We start from the raw sequence: 24,173 nt of genomic DNA on the forward strand, positions 1-24,173 counted from the left end.
CCTTCAGCATAACAAGGCTCCCAGTTCTCCATGGCCTGTCCTGCCTTTCTGGATTTTACACTTTTTTCAGATGGCCCTTTTGACTGGGGGGAAGTGAGACTTCATTGTAGTGCAGATTTCCTTTGCAAGCTTGCTTGGTTGGCCAAAAAGGGCGTATGCGTTTTTTCCTGAATATATTCAGGAAAAAACGCATACGCCCTTTTTGGCCAAGTGCATCATTGTGGACGTTCTGCCTCTTTTCCTATGCTTTCAATGCAATTCCAGTCTACCTCCTGAAATCGGTTTCCTGCAATTCTGCCCCGCTTTCAAGTCCTCTTGGCAGCCTTACTTCAGTCTATTTTTGGACGATAGCTGTCATTTATAACTCTGCAGGTTTGTGAATTACAGTGCCCCTGAGCTCCTTTCTTCAACTCCCTTTCTTGTGAGCTGGCCGCAACACCGCAAGATGGATTCAGGCCCTAATCTGGTTCTGGCACGGCACGCTGAGCCTTTGGTTATTTCCTCCTCCTGGTGGAAAATGAGAGTTAAATTTGCCCGTCCAGACACCTCCAGCTAGCCTCTCATTGCTTCTCGCTATTTCTGTTCATCTTCTGCAGAAATTGCAAACTGTGCCAAACAGGAGGTTAAAGGCGCTGACTCTTCAAGTGGGGAGAGTGTGAGTAAAGCGTCTGGAATGTTGCACCCGAGTACCAGGGTACGAAAACTGAGACATATTTGAACACGTCTCCCGATCAAATGGTTGATCATACTCTAGGTTCCACATGCATGTTTTAGCTGAAGGAAGAATACCTTAAATTGGGTAGCTGAAACCCGTGGAATGGGTACCATGCAATATGACTTCAAAGGGTCTTCATTTGCTCACCGAACCTCTCCAATCCTATCACTGCTGCGTTTATGCCCCTGTACACATGCTTGATTCTCTTTTGGAGACATAGCAATCCATAGGTTTTAAGATACTTACTAGTCAGGTACATTCTTAGGCGTTTAATATGCGGTGTTGAGTCCATTTCGTTGAGCAAGGAGTAGCTCTTGTCTATTCCATATTTGGCTTAAGGAACTTTATCTGTGCTCATTTCAATCTCTGGTTTTATGCAGCACCCCAACTCACCTTTACCCTTAAGCAAGCATAAGTTGGTTTTCTAAATTTGAGACCCTGTTCTGTTCTGTAATTCAGTTCCTGTGTAGCCAAGTTTACATTCCGTGTATTACTGATATCTTATGATGTTTCTTTTTCTGTGTGACTTATTTCAGTTAGAATCATCATACCTGAATCCACTCATTGTGCTGCTAAGGGCCTGATGACACACATTTCATTGCTGAGTGATATTGCTTTGTAAGTAAATACCACAACTTCTTTATCCATTTTTCACTTTCTGCGATGTTGAACTTGTACTGTAAACGAGGTTCTTGTAAACAGAGCCGTTCCAAACTTTGGGGTGGCTGTGTCTTTTTGATTTTAATTTCCCTAAGCTATAGGACCATAAGTGGAAGTGCCCTAGGTTCTGTTGCTTTGTTTTTTAGATGTTTCAGGAAACACCATACACTTCTCCAGAGTGGTTGTTGGCAATTTACATCCCGCCCATCAGCATAACAAGGCTCCCAGTTCTCCATGGCCTGTCCTGCCTTTCTGGATTTTACACTTTTTTCAGATGGCCCTTTTGACCGGGGGGAAGTGAGACTTCATTGTAGTGCAGATTTCCTTTGCAAGCTTGCTTGGTTGGCCAAAAAGGGCGTATGCGTTTTTTCCTGAATATATTCAGGAAAAAACGCATACGCCCTTTTTGGCCAAGTGCATCATTGTGGACGTTCTGCCTCTTTTCCTATGCTTTCAATGCAATTCCAGTCTACCTCCTGAAATCGGTTTCCTGCAATTCTGCCCCGCTTTCAAGTCCTCTTGGCAGCCTTACTTCAGTCTATTTTTGGACGATAGCTGTCATTTATAACTCTGCAGGTTTGTGAATTACAGTGCCCCTGAGCTCCTTTCTTCAACTCGCTTTCTTTTGAGCTGGCCGCAACACCGCAGGATGGCTTCAGGCCCTAATCTGGTTCCGGCACGGCACGCTGAGCCTTTGGTTAATTCCTCTTCCTGGTGGGAAATGAGAGTTAAATTTGCCCGTCCAGACACCTCCAGCTAGCCTCTAATTGGTTCTCGCTATTCCTGTTTATCTTCCGCAGAAGTTGCAAACTGGGCCAAACAGGAGGTTAAAACGACTGACTCTGCAAGTCGGGAGAGTGTTAGTAAAGCGTCTGGAATGTTGCACCCGAGTACCAGGGTACAAAAACTGAGACATATTTGAACACGTCTCCCGATCACATGGTTGATCATACTCTAGGTTCCACATGCATGTTTTAGCTGAAGGAAGAATACCTTAAACCTGGGTAGTTGAAACCCGTGGAATGGGTACCATGCAATATGACCTCAAAGGGTCTTCATTTGCTCACCGAAACTCTCCAATCCTATCACTGCTGCGTTTATGCCCCTGTACACATGCTTGATTCTCTTTCGGAGACATAGCAATCCATAGGTTTTAAGATACTTACTAGTCAGGTACATTCTTACGCGTTTAATATGCGGTGTTGAGTTCATTTCGTTGAGCAAGGAGTAGCTCTTGTCTATTCCATATTTGGCTTAAGGAACTTTATCTGTGCTCATTTCAATCTCTGGTTTTATGCAGCACCCCAACTCACCTTTACCCTTAAGCAAGCATAAGTTGGTTTTCTAAATTTGAGACCCTGTTCTGTCCTGTAATTCAGTTCCTTGTAGCCAAGTTTACATTCCGTGTATTACTGATATCTTATGATGTTTCTTTTTCTTTGTGACTTATTTCACTTAGAATCATCATACCTGAATCCACTCATTGTGCTGCTAAGGGCCTGATGACATAGATTTCATTGCTGAGTGATATTGCTTTGTAAGTAAATACCACAACTTCTTTATCCATTTTTCACTTTCTGCGATGTTGAACTTTTACTGTAAACGAGGTTCTTGTAAACAGAGCCGTTCCAAACTTTGGGGTGGCTGTGTCTTTTTGATTTTAAATTGCCTAAGCTATAGGACCATAAGTGGAAGTGCCCTAGGCTCTGTTGCTTTGTTTTTTAGATGTTTCAGGAAACACCATACACTTCACCCGAGTGGTTGTTGGCAATTTACATCCCGCCCTTCAGCATAACAAGGCTCCCAGTTCTCCATGGCCTGTCCTGCCTTTCTGGATTTTACACTTTTTTCAGATGGCCCTTTTTGACCGGGGAGAAGTGAGACTTCATTGTAGTGCAGATTTCCTTTGCAAGCTTGCTTGGTTGGCCAAAAAGGCCGTATGCGTTTTTTCCTGAATATATTCAGGAAAAAACGCATACGCCCTTTTTGGCCAAGTGCATCATTGTGGACGTTCTGCCTCTTTTCCTATGCTTTCAATGCAATTCCAGTCTACCTCCTGAAATCGGTTTCCTGCAATTCTGCCCCGCTTTCAAGTCCTCTTGGCAGCCTTACTTCAGTCTATTTTTGGACGATAGCTGTCATTTATAACTCTGCAGGTTTGTGAATTACAGTGCCCCTGAGCTCCTTTCTTCAACTCGCTTTCTTGTGACCTGGCCGTAACACCGCAGGATGGCTTCAGGCCCTAATCTGGTTCCGGCCCGGCATGCTGAGCCTTTGGTTAATTCCTCTTCCTGGTGGGAAATGAGAGTTAAATTTGCCCGTCCAGACACCTCCAGCTAGCCTCTCATTGGTTCTCGCTATTCCTGTTCATCTTCCGCAGAAATTGCAAACTGGGCCAAACAGGAGGTTAAAGGGACTGACTCTCCAAGTCGGGAGAGTGTTAGTAAAGCGTCTGGAATGTTGCACCCGAGTACCAGGGTACGAAAACTGAGACATATTTGAACACGTCTCCCGATCACATGGTTGATCATATTCTAGGTTCCACATGCATGTTTTAGCTGAAGGAAGAATACCTTAAACCTGGGTAGTTGAAACCCGTGGAATGGGTACCATGCAATATGACTTGAAAGGGTCTTCATTTGCTCACCGAACCTCTCCAATCCTATCACTGCTGCGTTTATGCCCCTGTACACATGCTTGATTCTCTTTCGGAGACATAGCAATCCATAGGTTTTAAGATACTTACTAGTCAGGTACATTCTTACGCGTTTAATATGCGGTGTTGAGTCCATTTCGTTGAGCAAGGAGTAGCTCTTGTCTATTCCATATTTGGCTTAAGGAACTTTATCTGTGCTCATTTCAATCTCTGGTTTTATGCAGCACCCCAACTCACCTTTCCCCTTAAGCAAGCATAAGTTGGTTTTCTAAATTTGAGACCCTGTTCTGTTCTGTAATTCAGTTCCTGTGTAGCCAAGTTTACATTCCGTGTATTACTGATACCTTATGATGTTTCTTTTTCTGTGTGACTTATTTCAGTTAGAATCATCATACCTGAATCCACTCATTGTGCTGCTAAGGGCCTGATGACACAGATTTCATTGCTGAGTGATATTGCTTTGTAAGTAAATTCCACAACTTCTTTATCCATTTTTCACTTTCTGCGATGTTGAACTTGTACTGTAAATGAGGTTCTTGTAAACAGAGCCGTTCCAAACTTTGGGGTGGCTGTGTCTTTTTGATTTTAATTTCCCTAATCTATAGGACCATAAGTGGAAGTGCCCTAGGTTCTGTTGCTTTGGTTTTTAGAGGTTTCAGGAAACACCATACACTTCTCCCGAGTGGTTGTTGGCAATTTACATCCCGCCCATCAGCATAACAAGGCTCCCAGTTCTCCATGGCCTGTCCTGCCTTTCTGGATTTTACACTTTTTTCAGATACCCCTTTTGACCGGGGGGAAGTGAGACTTCATTGTAGTGCAGATTTCCTTTGCAAGCTTGCTTGGTTGGCCAAAAAGGGCGTATGCGTTTTTTCCTGAATATATTCAGGAAAAAACGCATACGCCCTTTTTGGCCAAGTGCATCATTGTGGACGTTCTGCCTCTTTTCCTATGCTTTCAATGCAATTCCAGTCTACCTCCTGAAATCGGTTTCCTGCAATTCTGCCCCGCTTTCAAGTCCTCTTGGCAGCCTTACTTCAGTCTATTTTTGGACGATAGCTGTCATTTATAACTCTGCAGGTTTGTGAATTGCAGTGCCCCTGAGCTCCTTTCTTCAACTTGCTTTCTTGTGAGCTGGCCGCAACACCGCAGGATGGCTTCAGGCCCTAATCTGGTTCCGGCACGGCACGCTGAGCCTTTGGTTATTTCCTCTTCCTGGTGAGAAATGAGAGTTAAATTTGCCCGTCCAGACACCTCCAGCTAGTCTCTCATTGGTTCTCGCTATTCCTGTTCATCTTCCGCAGAAATTGCAAACTGGGCCAAACAGGAGGTTAAAGGCGCTGACTCTCCTAGTGGGGAGAGTGTTAGTAAAGCGTCTGGAATGTTGCACCCGAGTACCAGGGCAGGAAAACTGAGACATATTTGAACACGTCTCCCGTTCACATGGTTGATCATACTTGGGTTCCACATGCATGTTTTAGCTGAAGGAAGAATACCTTAAACCTGGAGAGTTAAGACCCTTGTAATGGGTACCATGCAATATGACTTCAAAGGGTCTTCATTTGCTCACCGAACCTCCCCAATCCTATCACTGCTGCGTTTATGCCCCTGTACACATGCTTGATTCTCTTTCGGAGACATAGCAATCCATAGGTTTTACGATACTTACTAGTCAGGTACATTCTTAGGCGTTTAATATGCGGTGTTGAGTCCATTTCGTTGAGCAAGGTGTAGCTCTTGTCTATTCCATATTTGACTTAAGGAACTTTATCTGTGCTCATTTCAATCTCTGGTTTTATGCAGCACCCCAACTCACCTTTCCCCTTAAGCAAGCATAAGTTGGTTTTCTAAATTTGAGACCCTGTTCTGTTCTGTAATTCAGTTCCTGTGTAGCCAAGTTTACATTCCGTGTATTACTGATATCTTATGATGTTTCTTTTTCTGTGTGACTTATTTCAGTTAGAATCATCATACCTGAATCCACTCATTGTGCTGCTAAGGGCCTGATGACACAGATTTCATTGCTGAGTGATATTGCTTTGTAAGTAAATACCACAATTTCTTTATCCATTTTTCACTTTCTGCGATGTTGAACTTGTACTGTAAACGAGGTTCTTGTAAACAGAGCCGTTCCAAACTTTGGGGTGGCTGTGTCTTTTTGATTTTAATTTCCCTAAGCTATAGGACCATAAGTGGAAGTGCCCTAGGTTCTGTTGCTTTGTTTTTTAGATGTTTCAGGAAACACCATACACTTCTCCCGAGTGGTTGTTGGCGATTTACATCCCGCCCATCAGCATAACAAGGCTCCCAGTTCTCCATGGCCTGTCCTGCCTTTCTGGATTTTACACTTTTTTCAGATGGCCCTTTTGACCGGGGGGAAGTGAGACTTCATTGTAGTGCAGATTTCCTTTGCAAGCTTGCTTGGTTGGCCAAAAAGGGCGTATGCGTTTTTTCCTGAATATATTCAGGAAAAAACGCATACGCCCTTTTTGGCCAAGTGCATCATTGTGGACGTTCTGCCTCTTTTCCTATGCTTTCAATGCAATTCCAGTCTACCTCCTGAAATCAGTTTCCTGCAATTCTGCCCCGCTTTCAAGTCCTCTTGGCAGCCTTACTTCAGTCTATTTTTGGACGATAGCTGTCATTTATAACTCTGCAGGTTTGTGAATTGCAGTGCCCCTGAGCTCCTTTCTTCAACTCGCTTTCTTGTGACCTGGCCGCAACACCGCAGGATGTCTTCAGGCCCTAATCTGGTTCCGGCATGGCTCGCTGAGCCTTTGGTTAATTCCTCTTCCTGGTGGGAAATGAGAGTTAAATTTGTCCGTCCAGACACCTCCAGCTAGTCTCTCATTGGTTCTCGCTATTCCTGTTCATCTTCCGCAGAAATTGCAAACTGGGCCAAACAGGAGGTTAAAGGGACTGACTCTCCAAGTCGGGAGAGTGTTAGTAAAGCGTCTGGAATGTTGCACCCGAATACCAGGGCACGAAAACTGAGACATATTTGAACACGTTTCCCGATCACATGGTTGATCATACTCTAGGTTCCACATGCATGTTTTAGCTGAAGGAAGAATACCTTAAACCTGGGTAGTTGAAACCCGTGGAATGGGTACCATGCAATATGACTTCAAAGGGTCTTCATTTGCTCACGAACCTCTCCAATCCTATCACTGCTGCATTTATGCCCCTGTACACATGCTTGATTCTCTTTCGGAGACATAGCAATCCATAGGTTTTAAGATACTTACAAGTCAGGTACATTCTTATGCGTTTAATATGCGGTGTTGAGTCCATTTCGTTGAGCAAGGAGTAGCTCTTGTCTATTCCATATTTGGCTTAAGGAACTTTATCTGTGCTCATTTCAATCTCTGGTTTTATGCAGCACCCCAACTCACCTTTACCCTTAAGCAAGAATAAGTTGGTTTTCTAAATTTGAAACCCTGTTCTGTTCTGTAATTCAGTTCCTGTGTAGCCAAGTTTACATTCCGTGTATTACTGATATCTTATGATGTTTCTTTTTCTGTGTGACTTATTTCAGTTAGAATCATCATACCTGAATCCACTCATTGTGCTGCTAAGGGCCTGATGACACAGATTTCATTGCTGAGTGATATTGCTTTGTAAGTAAATTCCACAACTTCTTTATCCATTTTTCACTTTCTGCGATGTTGAACTTGTACTGTAAATGAGGTTCTTGTAAACAGAGCCGTTCCAAACTTTGGGGTGGCTGTGTCTTTTTGATTTTAATTTCCCTAAGCTATAGGACCATAAGTGGAAGTGCCCTAGGTTCTGTTGCTTTGTTTTTTAGATGTTTCAGGAAACACCATACACTTCTCCTGAGTGTCTGTTGGCAATTTACATCCCGCCCATCAGCATAACAAGGCTCCCAGTTCTCCATGGCCTGTCCTGCCTTTCTGGATTTTACACTTTTTTCAGATGGCCCTTTTGACCGGGGGGAAGTGAGACTTCATTGTAGTGCAGATTTCCTTTGCAAGCTTGCTTGGTTGGCCAAAAAGGGCGTATGCGTTTTTTCCTGAATATATTCAGGAAAAAACGCATACGCCCTTTTTGGCCAAGTGCATCATTGTGGACGTTCTGCCTCTTTTCCTATGCTTTCAATGCAATTCCAGTCTACCTCCTGAAATCGATTTCCTGCAATTCTGCCCCGCTTTCAAGTCCTCTTGGCAGCCTTACTTCAGTCTATTTTTGGACGATAGCTGTCATTTATAACTCTGCAGGTTTGTGAATTACAGTGCCCCTGAGCTCTTTTCTTCAACTCGCTTTCTTGTGACCTGGCCGCAACACCGCAAGATGGCTTCAGGCCCTAATCTGGTTCCGGCACGGCACGCTGAGCCTTCGGTTATTTTCTCTTCCTGGTGGGAAATGAGAGTTAAATTTGCCCGTCCAGACACCTCCAGCTAGCCTCTCATTGGTTCTCGCTATTCCTGTTCATCTTCCGCAGAAATTGGAAACTGGGCCAAACAGGAGGTTAAAGGGACTGACTCTCCAAGTCGGGAGAGTGTTAGTAAAGCGTCTGGAATGTTGCACCCGAGTACCAAGGTACGAAAACTGAGACATATTTGAACACGTCTCCCGATCACATGGTTGATCATACTCTAGGTTCCACATGCATGTTTTAGCTTAAGGAAGAATACCTTAAACCTGGGTAGTTGAAACCCGTGGAATGGGTACCATGCAATATGACTTCAAAGGGTCTTCATTTGCTCACCGAACCTCTCCAATCCTATCACTGTTGCGTTTATGCCCCTGTACACATGCTTGATTCTCTTTCGGAGACATAGCAATCCATAGGTTTTAAGATACTTACTAGTCAGGTACATTCTTAGGCGTTTAATATGCGGTGTTGAGTCCATTTCGTTGAGCAAGGAGTAGCTCTTGTCTATTCCATATTTGGCTTAAGGAAATTTATCTGTGCTCATTTCAATCTCTGGTTTTATGCAGCACCCCAACTCACCTTTCCCCTTAAGCAAGCATAAGTTGGTTTTCTAAATTTGAGACCCTGTTCTGTTCTGTAATTCAGTTCCTGTGTAGCCAAGTTTCCATTCCGTGTAATACTGATATCTTATGATGTTTCTTTTTCTGTGTGACTTATTTCAGTTAGAATCATCATACCTGAATCCACTCATTGTGCTGCTAAGGGCCTGATGACACAGATTTCATTGCTGAGTGATATTGCTTTGTAAGTAAATACCACAACTTTTTTATCCATTTTTCACTTTCTGTGATGTTGAACTTGTACTGTAAACGAGGTTCTTGTAAACAGAGCCGTTCCAAACTTTGGGGTGGCTGTGTCTTTTTGATTTTAATTTGCCTAAGCTATAGGACCATAAGTGGAAGTGCCCTAGGCTCTGTTGCTTTGTTTTTTAGATGTTTCAGGAAACACCATACACTTCTCCCTAGTGGTTGTTGGCAATTTACATCCCGCCCTTCAGCATAACAAGGCTCCCAGTTCTCCATGGCCTGTCCTGCCTTTCTGGATTTTACACTTTTTTCAGATGGCCCTTTTGACCGGGGAGAAGTGAGACTTCATTGTAGTGCAGATTTCCTTTGCAAGCTTACTTGGTTGGCCAAAAAGGGTGTATGCGTTTTTTCCTGAATATATTCAGGAAAAAACGCATACGCCCTTTTTGGCCAAGTGCATCATTGTGGACGTTCTGCCTCTTTTCCTATGCTTTCAATGCAATTCCAGTCTACCTCCTGAAATCGGTTTCCTGCAATTCTGCCCCGCTTTCAAGTCCTCTTGGCAGCCTTACTTCAGTCTATTTTTGGACGATAGCTGTCATTTATAACTCTGCAGGTTTGTGAATTACAGTGCCCCTGAGCTCCTTTCTTCAACTCGCTTTCTTGTGACCTGGCCGTAACACCGCAGGATGGCTTCAGGCCCTAATCTGGTTCCGGCCCGGCATGCTGAGCCTTTGGTTAATTCCTCTTCCTGGTGGGAAATGAGAGTTAAATTTGCCCGTCCAGACACCTCCAGCTAGTCTCTCATTGGGTCTCGCTATTCCTGTTCATCTTCCGCAGAAATTGCAAACTGGGGCAAACAGGAGGTTAAAGGGACTGACTCTCCAAGTCGGGAGAGTGTTAGTAAAGCGTCTGGAATGTTGCACCCGAGTACCAGGGGAGGAAAACTGAGACATATTTGAACACGACTCCCGTTCACATGGTTGATCATACTCTAGGTTCCACATGCATGTTTTAGCTGAAGGAAGAATACCTTAAACCTGGGTAGTTGAAACCCGTGGAATGGGTACCATGCAATATGACTTCAAAGGGTCTTCATTTGCTCACGAACCTCTCCAGTCCTATCACTGCTGTGTTTATGACCCTGTACACATGCTTGATTCTCTTTCGGAGACATAGCAATCCATAGGTTTTAAGATACTTACTAGTCAGGTACATTCTTAGACGTTTAATATGCGGTGTTGAGTCCATTTCGTTGAGCAAGGAGTAGCTCTTGTCTATTCCATATTTGGCTTAAAGAACTTTATCTGTGCTCATTTCAATCTCTGGTTTTATGCAGCACCCCAACTCACCTTTACCCTTAAGCAAGCATAAGTTGGTTTTCTAAATTTGAGACCCTGTTCTGTTCTGTAATTCAGTTCCTGTGTAGCCAAGTTTACATTCCGTGTATTACTGATATCTTATGATGTTTCTTTTTCTGTGTGACTTATTTCAGTTAGAATCATCATACCTGAATCCACTCATTGTGCTGCTAAGGGCCTGATGACACAGATTTCATTGCTGAGTGATATTGCTTTGTAAGTAAATTCCACAACTTCTTTATCCATTTTTCACTTTCTGCGATGTTGAACTTGTACTGTAAATGAGGTTCTTGTAAACAGAGCCGTTCCAAACTTTGGGGTGGCTGTGTCTTTTTGATTTTAATTTCCCTAAGCTATAGGACCATAAGTGGAAGTGCCCTAGGTTCTGTTGCTTTGTTTTTTAGATGTTTCAGGAAACACCATACACTTCTCCTGAGTGTCTGTTGGCAATTTACATCCCGCCCATCAGCATAACAAGGCTCCCAGTTCTCCATGGCCTGTCCTGCCTTTCTGGATTTTACACTTTTTTCAGATGGCCCTTTTGACCGGGGGGAAGTGAGACTTCATTGTAGTGCAGATTTCCTTTGCAAGCTTGCTTGGTTGGCCAAAAAGGGCGTATGCGTTTTTTCCTGAATATATTCAGGAAAAAACGCATATGCCCTTTTTGGCCAAGTGCATCATTGTGGACGTTCTGCCTCTTTTCCTATGCTTTCAATGCAATTCCAGTCTACCTCCTGAAATCGATTTCCTGCAATTCTGCCCCGCTTTCAAGTCCTCTTGGCAGCCTTACTTCAGTCTATTTTTGGACGATAGCTGTCATTTATAACTCTGCAGGTTTGTGAATTACAGTGCCCCTGAGCTCTTTTCTTCAACTCGCTTTCTTGTGACCTGGCCGCAACACCGCAAGATGGCTTCAGGCCCTAATCTGGTTCCGGCACGGCACGCTGAGCCTTCGGTTATTTCCTCTTCCTGGTGGGAAATGAGAGTTAAATTTGCCCGTCCAGACACCTCCAGCTAGCCTCTCATTGGTTCTCGCTATTCCTGTTCATCTTCCGCAGAAATTGGAAACTGGGCCAAACATGAGGTTAAAGGGACTGACTCTCCAAGTCGGGAGAGTGTTAGTAAAGCGTCTGGAATGTTGCACCCGAGTACCAAGGTACGAAAACTGAGACATATTTGAACACGTCTCCCGATCACATGGTTGATCATACTCTAGGTTCCACATGCATGTTTTAGCTTAAGGAAGAATACCTTAAACCTGGGTAGTTGAAACCCGTGGAATGGGTACCATGCAATATGACTTCAAAGGGTCTTCATTTGCTCACCGAACCTCTCCAATCCTATCACTGTTGCGTTTATGCCCCTGTACACATGCTTGATTCTCTTTCGGAGACATAGCAATCCATAGGTTTTAAGATACTTACTAGTCAGGTACATTCTTAGGCGTTTAATATGCGGTGTTGAGTCCATTTCGTTGAGCAAGGAGTAGCTCTTGTCTATTCCATATTTGGCTTAAGGAAATTTATCTGTGCTCATTTCAATCTCTGGTTTTATGCAGCACCCCAACTCACCTTTCCCCTTAAGCAAGCATAAGTTGGTTTTCTAAATTTGAGACCCTGTTCTGTTCTGTAATTCAGTTCCTGTGTAGCCAAGTTTCCATTCCGTGTAATACTGATATCTTATGATGTTTCTTTTTCTGTGTGACTTATTTCAGTTAGAATCATCATACCTGAATCCACTCATTGTGCTGCTAAGGGCCTGATGACACAGATTTCATTGCTGAGTGATATTGCTTTGTAAGTAAATACCACAACTTTTTTATCCATTTTTCACTTTCTGTGATGTTGAACTTGTACTGTAAACGAGGTTCTTGTAAACAGAGCCGTTCCAAACTTTGGGGTGGCTGTGTCTTTTTGATTTTAATTTGCCTAAGCTATAGGACCATAAGTGGAAGTGCCCTAGGCTCTGTTGCTTTGTTTTTTAGATGTTTCAGGAAACACCATACACTTCTCCCTAGTGGTTGTTGGCAATTTACATCCCGCCCTTCAGCATAACAAGGCTCCCAGTTCTCCATGGCCTGTCCTGCCTTTCTGGATTTTACACTTTTTTCAGATGGCCCTTTTGACCGGGGAGAAGTGAGACTTCATTGTAGTGCAGATTTCCTTTGCAAGCTTACTTGGTTGGCCAAAAAGGGTGTATGCGTTTTTTCCTGAATATATTCAGGAAAAAACGCATACGCCCTTTTTGGCCAAGTGCATCATTGTGGACGTTCTGCCTCTTTTCCTATGCTTTCAATGCAATTCCAGTCTACCTCCTGAAATCGGTTTCCTGCAATTCTGCCCCGCTTTCAAGTCCTCTTGGCAGCCTTACTTCAGTCTATTTTTGGACGATAGCTGTCATTTATAACTCTGCAGGTTTGTGAATTACAGTGCCCCTGAGCTCCTTTCTTCAACTCGCTTTCTTGTGACCTGGCCGTAACACCGCAGGATGGCTTCAGGCCCTAATCTGGTTCCGGCCCGGCATGCTGAGCCTTTGGTTAATTCCTCTTCCTGGTGGGAAATGAGAGTTAAATTTGCCCGTCCAGACACCTCCAGCTAGTCTCTCATTGGGTCTCGATATTCCTGTTCATCTTCCGCAGAAATTGCAAACTGGGCCAAACAGGAGGTTAAAGGCGCTGACTCTCCAAGTGGGGAGAGTGTCAGTAAAGCGTCTGGAATGTTGCACCCGAGTACCAGGGGAGGAAAACTGAGACATATTTGAACACGTCTCCCGATCACATGGTTGATCATACTCTGGGTTCCACATGCATGTTTTAGCTGAAGGAAGAATACCTAAAACCTGGGTAGTTGAAACCCGTGGAATGGGTACCATGCAATATGACTTCAAAGGGTCTTCATTTGCTCACCGAACCTCTCCAATCGTATCACTGCTGCGTTTATGCCCCTGTACACATGCTTGATTCTCTTTTGGAGACATAGAAATCCATAGGTTTTAAGATACTTACTAGTCAGGTACATTCTTAGGCGTTTAATATGCGGTGTTGAGTCCATTTCGCTGAGCAAGGAGTAGCTCTTGTCTATTCCATATTTGGCTTAAGGAACTTTATCTGTGCTCATTTCAATCTCTGGTTTTATGCAGCACCCCAACTCACCTTTCCCCTTAAGCAAGCATAAGTTGGTTTTCTAAATTTGAGACCCTGTTCTGTTTTGGAATGCAGTTCCTGTGTAGCCAAGTTTACATTCCGTGTATTACTGATATCTTATGATGTTTCTTTTTCTGTGTGACTTATTTCAGTTAGAATCATCGTACCTGAATCCACTCATTATGCTGCTACGGGCCTGATGACATAGATTTCATTGCTGAGTGATACTGCATTGTACGTAAGTACCACAAGTTCTTTATCCATTTTTCACTTTCTGTGATATTGAACTTGTACGGTAAACGAGGTTCTTGTAAACGGAGGCGTCCCAAACTTTGGGGTGGCTGTGTCTTTTTGATTTTAATTTCCCTAAGCTATAGGACCATAAGTGGCAGTGCCCTAGGCTCTGTTGCTTTGTTTTTTAGATGTTTCAGGAAACACCATACACTTCTCCTGAGTGTCTGTTGGCAATTTACCTCCCGCCCATCAGCATAAGAAGGCTCCCAGTTCTCCATGGCCTGTCGTGCCTTTATGGATTTTACACTTTTTTCAGATGGCCCTTTTGACCAGGTGGAATTGAGACTTCATTGTAGTGCAGATTTCCTTTGCAAGCTTGCTTGGTTGGCCAAAAAGTGCGTATGCGTTTTTTCCTGAATATATTCAGGAAAAAACACATACGCCCTTTTTGGCCAAGTGCATCATTGTCGAGTTTCTGACTCTCTTCATATGCTTTCAATGCAATTCCAGTCTACCTCCTGAAATCGGTTTCCTGCATTCTGCCTTGCTTTCAATGCCTCTTCATAGCCTTACCTCAATATATTTTTTAAAAATAGTTGGCCTTTATAACTCTGCAGGTTTTTGAATTGCAGTGGCCCTTAGCTCCATTTTTTAGCTCTTATTTTTGTGGTCTTGCCCCATAACCACAGGATTCCTTGAAGCCCTATTTTTCTTCTGGGGCACCTTGCTGTGCCTTTGGTTAATTCTTCTTACTGATGTGATATTAGAGTGACATGTGCCCATTGAAACCGCTACAGCTAGTTTCTCACTGGTTCCCCCTATTCCCATTCATCCTCTGCACTAACTGCAGACTGTGCGATACCAGAACTTAAAGGCATTGACTCCATGTGGGGATGTTGTTAGTAAAGCGGCTGGAATGTCGATCCGGAGCCCCAGGAGAGGAAAAATGAGGTGCGTTTTAGAAACCTTTCCCGATCATATGGTATACCAGTCGCTGGGTTTCCCAAGCATGGTTTAGCTGTAGGAAGATTCCCTTCAACCTGGAGTGTTGGGACCCTTGGAATGAGTAGCATGAAGTATTGCATTAAACTTTCGGCAGTTGCTCACCAAAGCTCACCAATCCTGTCAGCCCCAAGTGTCCAGCCTTATGTCTTATCCAGCTGTGGGTTTATATGTGGTCAATCCAGGTTGCATCACAGCCCCTGAGCGAATTTTGTAAGAATTTTTCTCTCTTTCATTGTTTCAGCGTTTTGTTTTTAAAATTTATTTCTATAATGGGGTTTAGCTCCTTTTCACTGCTGTGTTTGTGCCGCTCTGCACACACTTGATTCCCTTATGGAGATATATCAATACATGGGTTTTAAGATTCTTATTCCTCAGATATATTTCTCTGCGGTGTATAGGGTGTGTTGAGGCCTGTTCATTGAGCAAGGTGTAGATCTTGTCTAATACCTATTTGGTTTATTGAACGGTATCTGTGCTAATTTCAAACTCTGGTTTTATGCATCACCCCACCTCTCCTTTCCCCTTAAGCTGACATAAGTGTGTTTTCTAAATGTGAGACACTGTTCTGTTCTGTAATTCATTTCTTGTGCAGCCATATTTACCCTCCCTCTATAAGTGATATCTTATGATATGTTTCTTTTTCTGTTTGACTTATTTCAAGTAGTATTATCGGACCTAAATCCACTCTTTATCCTTCTACTAGCCTTATTACATTGATTTCATGGTGAAGAGATATTCCATTGTACATAAGTACCACATCTTCTTTATCCATTGTTCTCTTTCCTGGGATATTTAAGGTGTACTGAAGTTGAGGTTCTTGTAAACAGAGTAGCCCTAAACTGTGGTGTGCTTGTGTCTTGTTGATTTTTAGACTTCCCTAGATATACTCCCATGATTGGAAGTGTCCTATGCTCTGTAGCTCTGTTTTTTAGATGATTTAGGAACCACCATACACTTCTCCAGAGTGGCTCTCGGCAGTTCACACACTGCCCATCAGCGTATAAAGGCTCCCTGTTCTCCATGGCCTGTCCTGCATTTCTGGTTTTTACAATTTTTTAGGATGGCCCTTTTGACCGGTGGGAAGTGAGACTTCTTTGTTGTGCACATTTGCATTGCTTGCTTGCTTCGTTGCCCATAAAGTGCGTATGCGTTTTTTCCTGGATATAATCAGGAAAAAACGCATACGCCCTTTTGGGCCAACTGCATCATTGTCGAAATTCTGCCGCTTTTCATGTGCGTTAAAGACGAGTCCAATCTATCTCTTGAAATCTGTTTCTTGCAATTCTGTCTTGCATTCAGATCCTCTTCTTTGCCTTACCTCAACATATTTTTGGACGTTAGTTTTCATTTATAACTCTGCAGGTTTGTGAATTGCAGTGACCCTGAGCTCCATTTTTTAAGTTGCTCTTTTGTGAGCTGGCCTCAAACCCGCAGGATTGCTTCAGGCCCTATTTTGGCTCCGGCGAGGCAGGCTGAGCCTTTCTTTAATTCTTATTCTTAATGGGAAATTAGAGTGATATGTGCCCGTCCAAACCCCTACAACTCTTCTCTCATTGGTTCCCCCTCTTCCCGTTCATCCTCCTCACAATTTGCAAAATGTGTGAAACAGAAGTTTAAATGTGCTGATTCTCCAAGTGGGGAGATTCTAAGTAGCGTGGCTGGAATGGTGAACAGGAGCACCAGGAGAGGATAAATGAGGTGCATTTTAGACACATCTCCCGATCACATGGTGTACAGTCCTCTGGGTTTTCCATGCATGTTTTAGCTGTAGGAAGATCCCTTGAACCTGCAGATTTGGGACCCATTGAATGGGTACCAGGTAGTATTACTTTAAAGGGTGTGCATTTCCTCACCCAACCTCACATTTCTCTTAGCGCAAACAGTTTCCAGCCTTATGTCTCATCCTGCTGTGGGTCTAGATGTGTTCAATCCATGTTGCATCACCGTCCCTGAGGAAAAGTTGTAAGAGGTTTTCTCTGTCTCTCTGTCGTTTATTTTTTTCAATTTATTACTATATTGGTTACAGCTGATTTTCAAAGCTCTGTTTCTTGCTGCTGTACATCCACTTGATTCACGTACAGAGAGACATCAATAAATTCTTTTTCAGATTCTTACCAGTCGTATATATTCTTTTCCGGTGACTTGAGTGTGCTGAGTGCAGTTCTTTTAGCTACCGTGTAGGCCTTGTTGATTATCAGTTTGGTATTTGGAATGGTATCTTTGCTAATTTCAACCTCCTGGATGATGCCTCACCCCTCCCCACCTTTCCCGTTTAGCAGCCTTATGCGTGTTTTCTACATATTTGACTATGTTTTTGTTTTGTAATTTATTTCATGTGTAGCCATTTTGGATTCCACCTTTAAGTGATATCTTATGATATGTGTTTTTTTCTTTTTGAATTCTGTCACTTAGAATGATCATACGTAACTCCTCCGGAGTTGTTACAACTGGCCATATTTCATTGATTTCCAGGCTGAATAATATTCCACTCTACCTAAGTACCACATCTCTATCCATTTTTTCCCTCCAGAGACATTTAAGTTATATCCTAGTCGAGGATCTTTTAAACAGAGAGGGGGTAAACATTGGGGTGCCTGTGTCCTCTCGATTTTTGTTTTTCCCAAGATATACGCCCATGAGTGCAAGTGCCCTATGCTCTGTAGCTCATTTTGTAGATGCTTTAGTAAACACAATACACTTCTCCAGAATGGCCGTTGGCAATATACATTTCCACTATAAGTCTCACAGGGCTCCCTCTTCTCGTTGCCCTGTCCTGCATTTCTGTTGTTTACGCTTTATGAGGATGGCTCTTCTGACTGATGCGAAGTGATATCTTTTGTAGTATTGACTTCCAGTGCCCACCTGTTTGGTTGGCTAAAAAAGTGTATGCCCTTTTCTTGAATATATACAGAAAAGAACGCATACACCCTTTTTGGCCAACTGCAATGTTGGCAATGTTCAGCTCCTTTTCTTGTGCTTAATGGCGAGTCCTTTCTACCTCCTCAAATCCCTTTCCTGCCATTCTCCCTTGCTTACAAGTCCTTTTCTCTGACTTTCCTCAAGACATTTTTCAGTGATGGATATTTTCAACTCTGCAGTTTTGTGAATTTTACTGCCCCTGAGTTCCATTGTTCAACTCGTGTTTATGGGAACTGGCCACAAAGCAGCGGGATTTCCTCAAGCCCTATACTGTTTCCATGGGCAACCCTAGCCTTTGGTCAACTCGTCTTCCTGATTGGAAATTAGAGTGACATGTGCCTGTCTGAACACCTAGGACTTGTCTCTCATTGTTCCTCATCCTTCCGCTTCATCCTCTGGACAAATTCCAAACTGTACGCAACAGGATGTTGACAGTGCTGACATCTCCAAGTGGGGAGACTGTTAGTAAAGACGCTGGAGGGGTGAACCCGAGCACCAGGAGATGAGGAGATGAGATGCCTTTTCCAAACTCTTCCCGATCAGACGGTATACCATCCTCTGGGTGTGACAGACATGTTTTAGCAGTAGGAAGAGTCCCATTCATGTAAGGACAACACCAGGGCTTTTTCAAAATCAGTGTCTCCCCGAAACCCAAACTGGGGAAGTTTTTAAGCTACGGCTACACATATGTTCATTAAGGGCCTTGGGAAGTAGGCAGAGTCCAAACTTTAGATGATTGAAGTCTTCAGGGTCAGAAGCACTCACCACCAGCTTCCCTTAGGCTACACTTTAACTGTCATTGATAGATGATGTCAATAAAAATATCTATTCTTTTTCAGATTATTTCCCCTTATAGGTTATTGCAAAATGTTGAGTGTAGTTCCCTGTGCTATACAGTAGTTCCTTGTTGATGATCTATTTTATACATAGCAGTGTGTATGTGTTCATTCCAAACTGTTAATTTATCCCTCCTCCCACCTTTCCCCTTTGGTAATAATAAATTATAAGATTTTATACTTCTCAGAAATGGGGGAGCTGAAAGAGAGGTATCATTTTCAATGGAAAAGCATTTAAAACAAGATTGAAGGTTTAACCAAGATTATTAGCTGTACATCCTTGGAAAGAAATCACTTCGTTTCTCTAATATTGACCTGACAAATAAGACAAACCTTTTCACTGAACTTGCTTATAAAAAGTGATGGAAATATCAAATGGAAGTGTTAAAAACATCTTATTTTACCCGAGCCTTATACACTGTTCTATGTTAACTACAGTTTGGCTCACACATCTGTTCATTGAGGTTACAATAGTCTCAATTTCTGTTACTGATCCTCCAGAGTGGACCCCAACAAGTGTCCCCCTGCCCAGTGTCATTGGGGCCAACAGATCGAGACTGAGTTTGGTTCACAAGCAAAGGAAACTTTATATTTTGATCAGAGAATGGAGAGGTGAGAGCATGCACTACCCCGTGGGCTGTGGGCTGGGCTGCTGTGTAGAGATCCTGTCAGAGTCAGTGGGAGGGAGGGAGGCGGCGGAGCTCTCGAGGGCCGGGTTGGCTGTAGCTCAGGCTCTATATCGTGGAGTCTGCACTGGGCCCCAGGAGCTGAGGTGTCGACCCAGCCATTCTGCACTAGGAAATCTGGTCTGAAGTGCCGGGTGTGGAACCTCTGCATGCGGGACCCTAGGAGCACGTGAAATTAGACAAAGCACAAAGGATAAAAAAGGTTAGACTTGACTTTATTGCCCAGATTCTACTTTTATCTCCCAGGGATTTTTAATGGGCTTTGCTGGGGACAAACCCCTCCTCTGCCTTTTGTCCCGTTCCTCATTCTTGGAGTGCTGAGGGTGCAGACCCTTCTTCTGTAACTGCTGAGTGCTGAGTTGGGAGCCCTCATACCCTGGGGCGAGGGTCAGAGCTTCTCCCCAGCAGCCTCCCGGTGACGTTGATTGTCCCCAGGACCCCTGCCTCCCTGCTCGTCCACCTGAGCACCAGCATTGGAAGTGTTATAGATTCTAATGACCTTTAAGGGTCCAGGAAAGAGATGTGCAGAGACGCTGTGGGGGCCGGTTTCACCCCGCCCCACATTTGTTCGGCCACCTTAGGCTGACCGTCTCTGCCAGCCTAGATGCTCTGACCAGTAGTCTGCGCTTTCTTCAATTAGGCCCCTGAATTAACGTACAAACAGCACCAGGTGTCAGAGCCCTGCCCGCTCAACTCCCAGACAGTCCAGGGTCAGTGGTGATCAAGGACCATGATGGCTACTGAGTCAACAGCCTTTTGAAGTAAACAGGAGTCCAGCCGGTCTTATTGGCCACCATCATCACGGTGTCTGTAGGCTTTTCTATGGTGACAGTGTGGTATACTGTTCCCCCGCCAAGATTATTAGCTCCCCTCTGGGTGCAGTAAGTCCTGCAAGCAGTAGTCTACTCTTTTGGGACACACTCTTGTTGTTTTATGAGAGAAACTCCAGGTCAAGTGATGTTCACACGAGTCGTCATGGTGCCCTGTTGCCCCCGGTTATCTCTCTGGATGTTGGAGTTGGAGGGCCTCCTCACTCGAGGTCGGTGTGCCCACGGAGCGAACCCTGCAACTTCAGGGCATGGTTGGTGGTTAGGATCACCACGTGGGGTCCTTTTCCCTTAGGAGGGAGGTGGCCTTTTGGGCTGCTGATTTCCAGGTTTTTAGATACCGCCAGTATCTTGGCCAGATGTGGCAGTGGGCCAAGCCCCTTAGTGACCGTAGTTTATCCTACCTGGATGGCATTCTTGCATTGTTCCATTTCAAGTGGTCCCAGTTTTTGCACTAATTCTCCAATGGCGATTCACCTTTCACCGGGAATGTAAAGGTCAAAGGGTTTAGCTAAATTAGGGAGTTCCAGGGCAAGGGTCTGAATTGACTGCTCTTTCCATTCTTGAAAGGCCACTTCTGGATTCTATTCAAAAGGATCATCATCTTTTCCTTTCAGTGTTTTATATAGAGGCCCAGCTAGTAGACTGTAGCTAGGGATCCAGAAGCAGCAAACCCTGGCCTCCCCAGGAACCCCTAAGCTGTCTTCTAGTTTTAGAAAGGGGTAAGGCTGAAAATGGTTTCTTCCCTTTCCTGGGATGGGCTTCTCTGACCTTCTGTGAGAATGAAGCCCAGGCAGGTCACCGCAGTCTGTGATATTTGAGCTTTTTCTTGGACAACTTCTATCCTTTATTGGCTTGGTAGTTCAGAGGCCTCCTTAGTAGGGCTGGTGATCAGAATGTCGTCTGCATATTGAAGGAGGGTTTCCTTTTCCAGAGGTAGAACTTTTAGGTCTTTAGCTAAGCTTTCCCCAAAGATGGTGTGGGAATTTTTGCACCCTTGGGGCCAGACGGCCCGGAAGTATTGTTTTAGTTGTATGTTGAGTCCTGCCACTCACAAGCCAAAATTTCTTGTGACTCTGGGACTAATGGAATACAAAAGAAGGCATCATTGAAGACTAATACAGAATACCATGTCCTGGTGGTTGGTAGAATGACCAGCAGGGTGTAGGAATTAGGAGCAACTGGAGGTATATCCTCGGTGGCTTCACTGACTGTCCTGACATCCTTTACCATGTCCCCAGCAGCCCATGGGGCTCTCGTGGTCAGACCAATCCCAGAATATGGAGCTCACCTGGGCAGGTACCCCACCCCCACCCCAGCCCACGGGGCTCTCGTGGTCAGGCCCCTCCCAGGATACAGAGCTACCCTTGCAGGTACCGTGGCAGGGCTGGGCACACAGGAACCGTGCACATAGCCCTCATTGCAGAGCACCCCCAGCTCACCTGTCGCTCAGAGCTGACACAGAGCACCTCAGAGCAGGACTTGAACTAACAAACAGCAGCTGCGACAGGTCTGTGACCCTGGGCATCACTCCGTGAGGCCTCCCTCCACCTGGTCTTCCAGAGACTTCCACTGCACCCGGGGCACCAGGCCTCTGTCTCCAACCACCACCCACCCCTCCTCTCCCTGACTCCTGGGTTCCTCTCATTAGGAGAGGGTTTTCTTGAAGTTGTCTCCCACTCATGGCCCAGATAAAATGATTAGAAAACAAGCCAAAGCTGCAGCCCCTTGTCTATCCTGACTCTCAGGAGCCCACACCTGTTCCTTGGACCTGGCCGGTTCAGCAAGTTCCATTTTCTGCAACTGTGAGCCCCTGAGGGGTGATGATTGGCTGACCTGGGCAGCCTTACCGTGCCGGCCAGCCCTCCCCAGGTGTGCCTGGGTTGAGATCAATATAAATACCACTCCAGGCAGCAAGAGCCCCTGCAGCCGTGCCTGACGCCATTTTCTCTGCCCTGTCAGCAGTCTCCGGGCTGGGCTGGTGGGAGGGAGTGAGAGGCCACGGCTTTGTGGGTGGCCCAGTGTGAGTGGGGCTCTGCTGGACTTTCTGCAGCAGTTGCCAGGCTGCCACCTGCTAAAGAAGAGGGTGTGTCACCCATACCTGCTGCTGGAATTTCTCCCTGGGCAGAGGTGAGGAAGGAAAAAAGCAGTGGGGGCAGGGACAGGACGGGTATCTCAGGCAGGGAAATGGAAATCTTCCAGAAGAGCACCCAGGGCCAGGACCATCCTGGCTGGCCTGCAGGCACCAAGTCGGCCGGCATGCTGTCACTCGTGTGGCTCTATGGCCCTTCCTCTAGGCTTTCAAGTCCTTGTATATATTCAGGTGTTTTACCTGGGACGGGTGGGAATAGTTCAGCAGCAACTGGCCTGGGGCTCAGCTCACGTTTACTCACAGATGCCTCGGCACGGTGCCCCAGCTTTGCAATGAGGACGCTTGTTGCGTGGGGGCTGCTGGCTGAATGGGAGACGATTCCCCACCACTGACCAACTTCAGAATTGTTTACAACTGGAGCAAGTGCCCTGATACGGTTTTCCTCTGTGTAACTGGTGGGTTCTGTGTTTTTTTTCTCTTTTTCGTTTTTGGTTCAAGGTAGATTTTATTCCTCTTTTTTGTATTTACAGATATAAGCATGGAAATAATTTATTCATATAAATACATGTATGTGCAGGGAATAATTGTTTTTTCTGTTTTATTTTTTAAATTTTACTTCTTTTTAATTTTGAATTTTATTTTATATTTTTATACAGCAGGTTCTTATTGGTTATCTATTTTATACATATAAATGTATACATGCCAATCCCAGTCTCTCAACTCCTCCCACCACCACCCCCCCAACAGCTTTCCCCCCTGGTTGTCCATACGTTTGTTGTCTACATCTGTTGCTCTATTTATGCCTTGCAAAATGGTTAATCTGTACAGTTTTTCTAGGTTCCACATATATGCATGAATATACAAGATTTGTTTTTCTCTTTCTGACTTACTTCACTCTGTATGACAGTCTCTAGATCCATCGACGTCTCTACAAATGACCCAATTTCATTCCTTTTCATGGCTTAGTAATATTCCATTTTATATATGTACCACAGCTTTATGCATTCGTCTGTCTGTGGGCATTTAGGTTGCTTCCATTACCTCGATATTGTAAATAGTGATGCAATGAACATTGCGGTGAATGACTCTTTTTGATTTATGGTTTTGTCTGGGTATATGTCCAGTACTGGGATTGCTGTATCATATGGTAATTCTATTGTTAGTTTCTTAAGAAATTCCATATTGTTCTCCATAATGACTGTATCAATTTATATTCCCAACAATAGTGGAAGAGGGTTCCTTTTCTCCACACCCTTTCCAGCATTTTTTGTTTGTAGATTTTCAATGATGCCTATTCTACCAGGTGTGAGGTGATACCTCATTGTTGAATCCATTTCGTTGAGCAAGGGGTAGCTCTTGTCTATTACATATTTCGCTTATGGAACGGTATCTGTGCTAATTTCAAACTCTGCTTTTATGCAGCACCCCAACTCACCTTCCCCCTTAAGCAGGCATAAGTTGGTTTTCTAAACTTGAGACCCTGTTCTGTTTTGTAATTCAGTTCATGTGTAGCCAAGTTCACATTCCGTGTATTAGTGATACCTTATGAAGTTTCTTTTTCTGTGTGACTTATTTCACTTAGAATCATCATGCCTCAATCCACTGATTATGCTGGTACGGGCCTGGTGACATAGATTTCATTGCTGAGTGGTATTCTGTTGTACATAAGTACCGCAACTTCTTTATCCATTATTTGCTCTCTGGGATATTTAACTTGTGCCGTAGAAGAGATTCCTGTAAAAAGAGCCGTCCCAAATTTTGGGGTTGCTGTGTCTTTTTGATATTAATTTCCCTAAGCTATAGGACCATAAGTGGAAGTGCCCTAGGCTCTGTTGCTT

The 24,173-nt window shown here is 44.3% G+C and overlaps 1 long non-coding RNA gene across 50 annotated transcripts in view; it reads left to right on the forward strand.

Moving 5' to 3' along the window:
• LOC307185334 overlaps positions 1–24,173 on the forward strand; it is a 3,778,167-nt gene that overhangs the window by 1,050,797 nt on the left and 2,703,197 nt on the right. For 28 of the 50 annotated variants that reach the window (XR_013828010.1, XR_013828011.1, XR_013828012.1 and 25 more), the window contains exon 1: positions 2,824–2,916. The exons of the other annotated variants lie outside the window; for them this stretch is intronic. This is a non-coding gene — a long non-coding RNA (uncharacterized lncRNA). Of the gene's footprint in view, positions 1–2,823; positions 2,917–24,173 lie in introns of those variants that run through there. 50 annotated transcript variants of the gene reach the window in all.

This window comes from Stenella coeruleoalba (assembly GCF_951394435.1).
Source record: "Stenella coeruleoalba genome assembly, chromosome: 4".
Taxonomy (NCBI): Eukaryota; Metazoa; Chordata; class Mammalia; order Artiodactyla; family Delphinidae; genus Stenella; species Stenella coeruleoalba.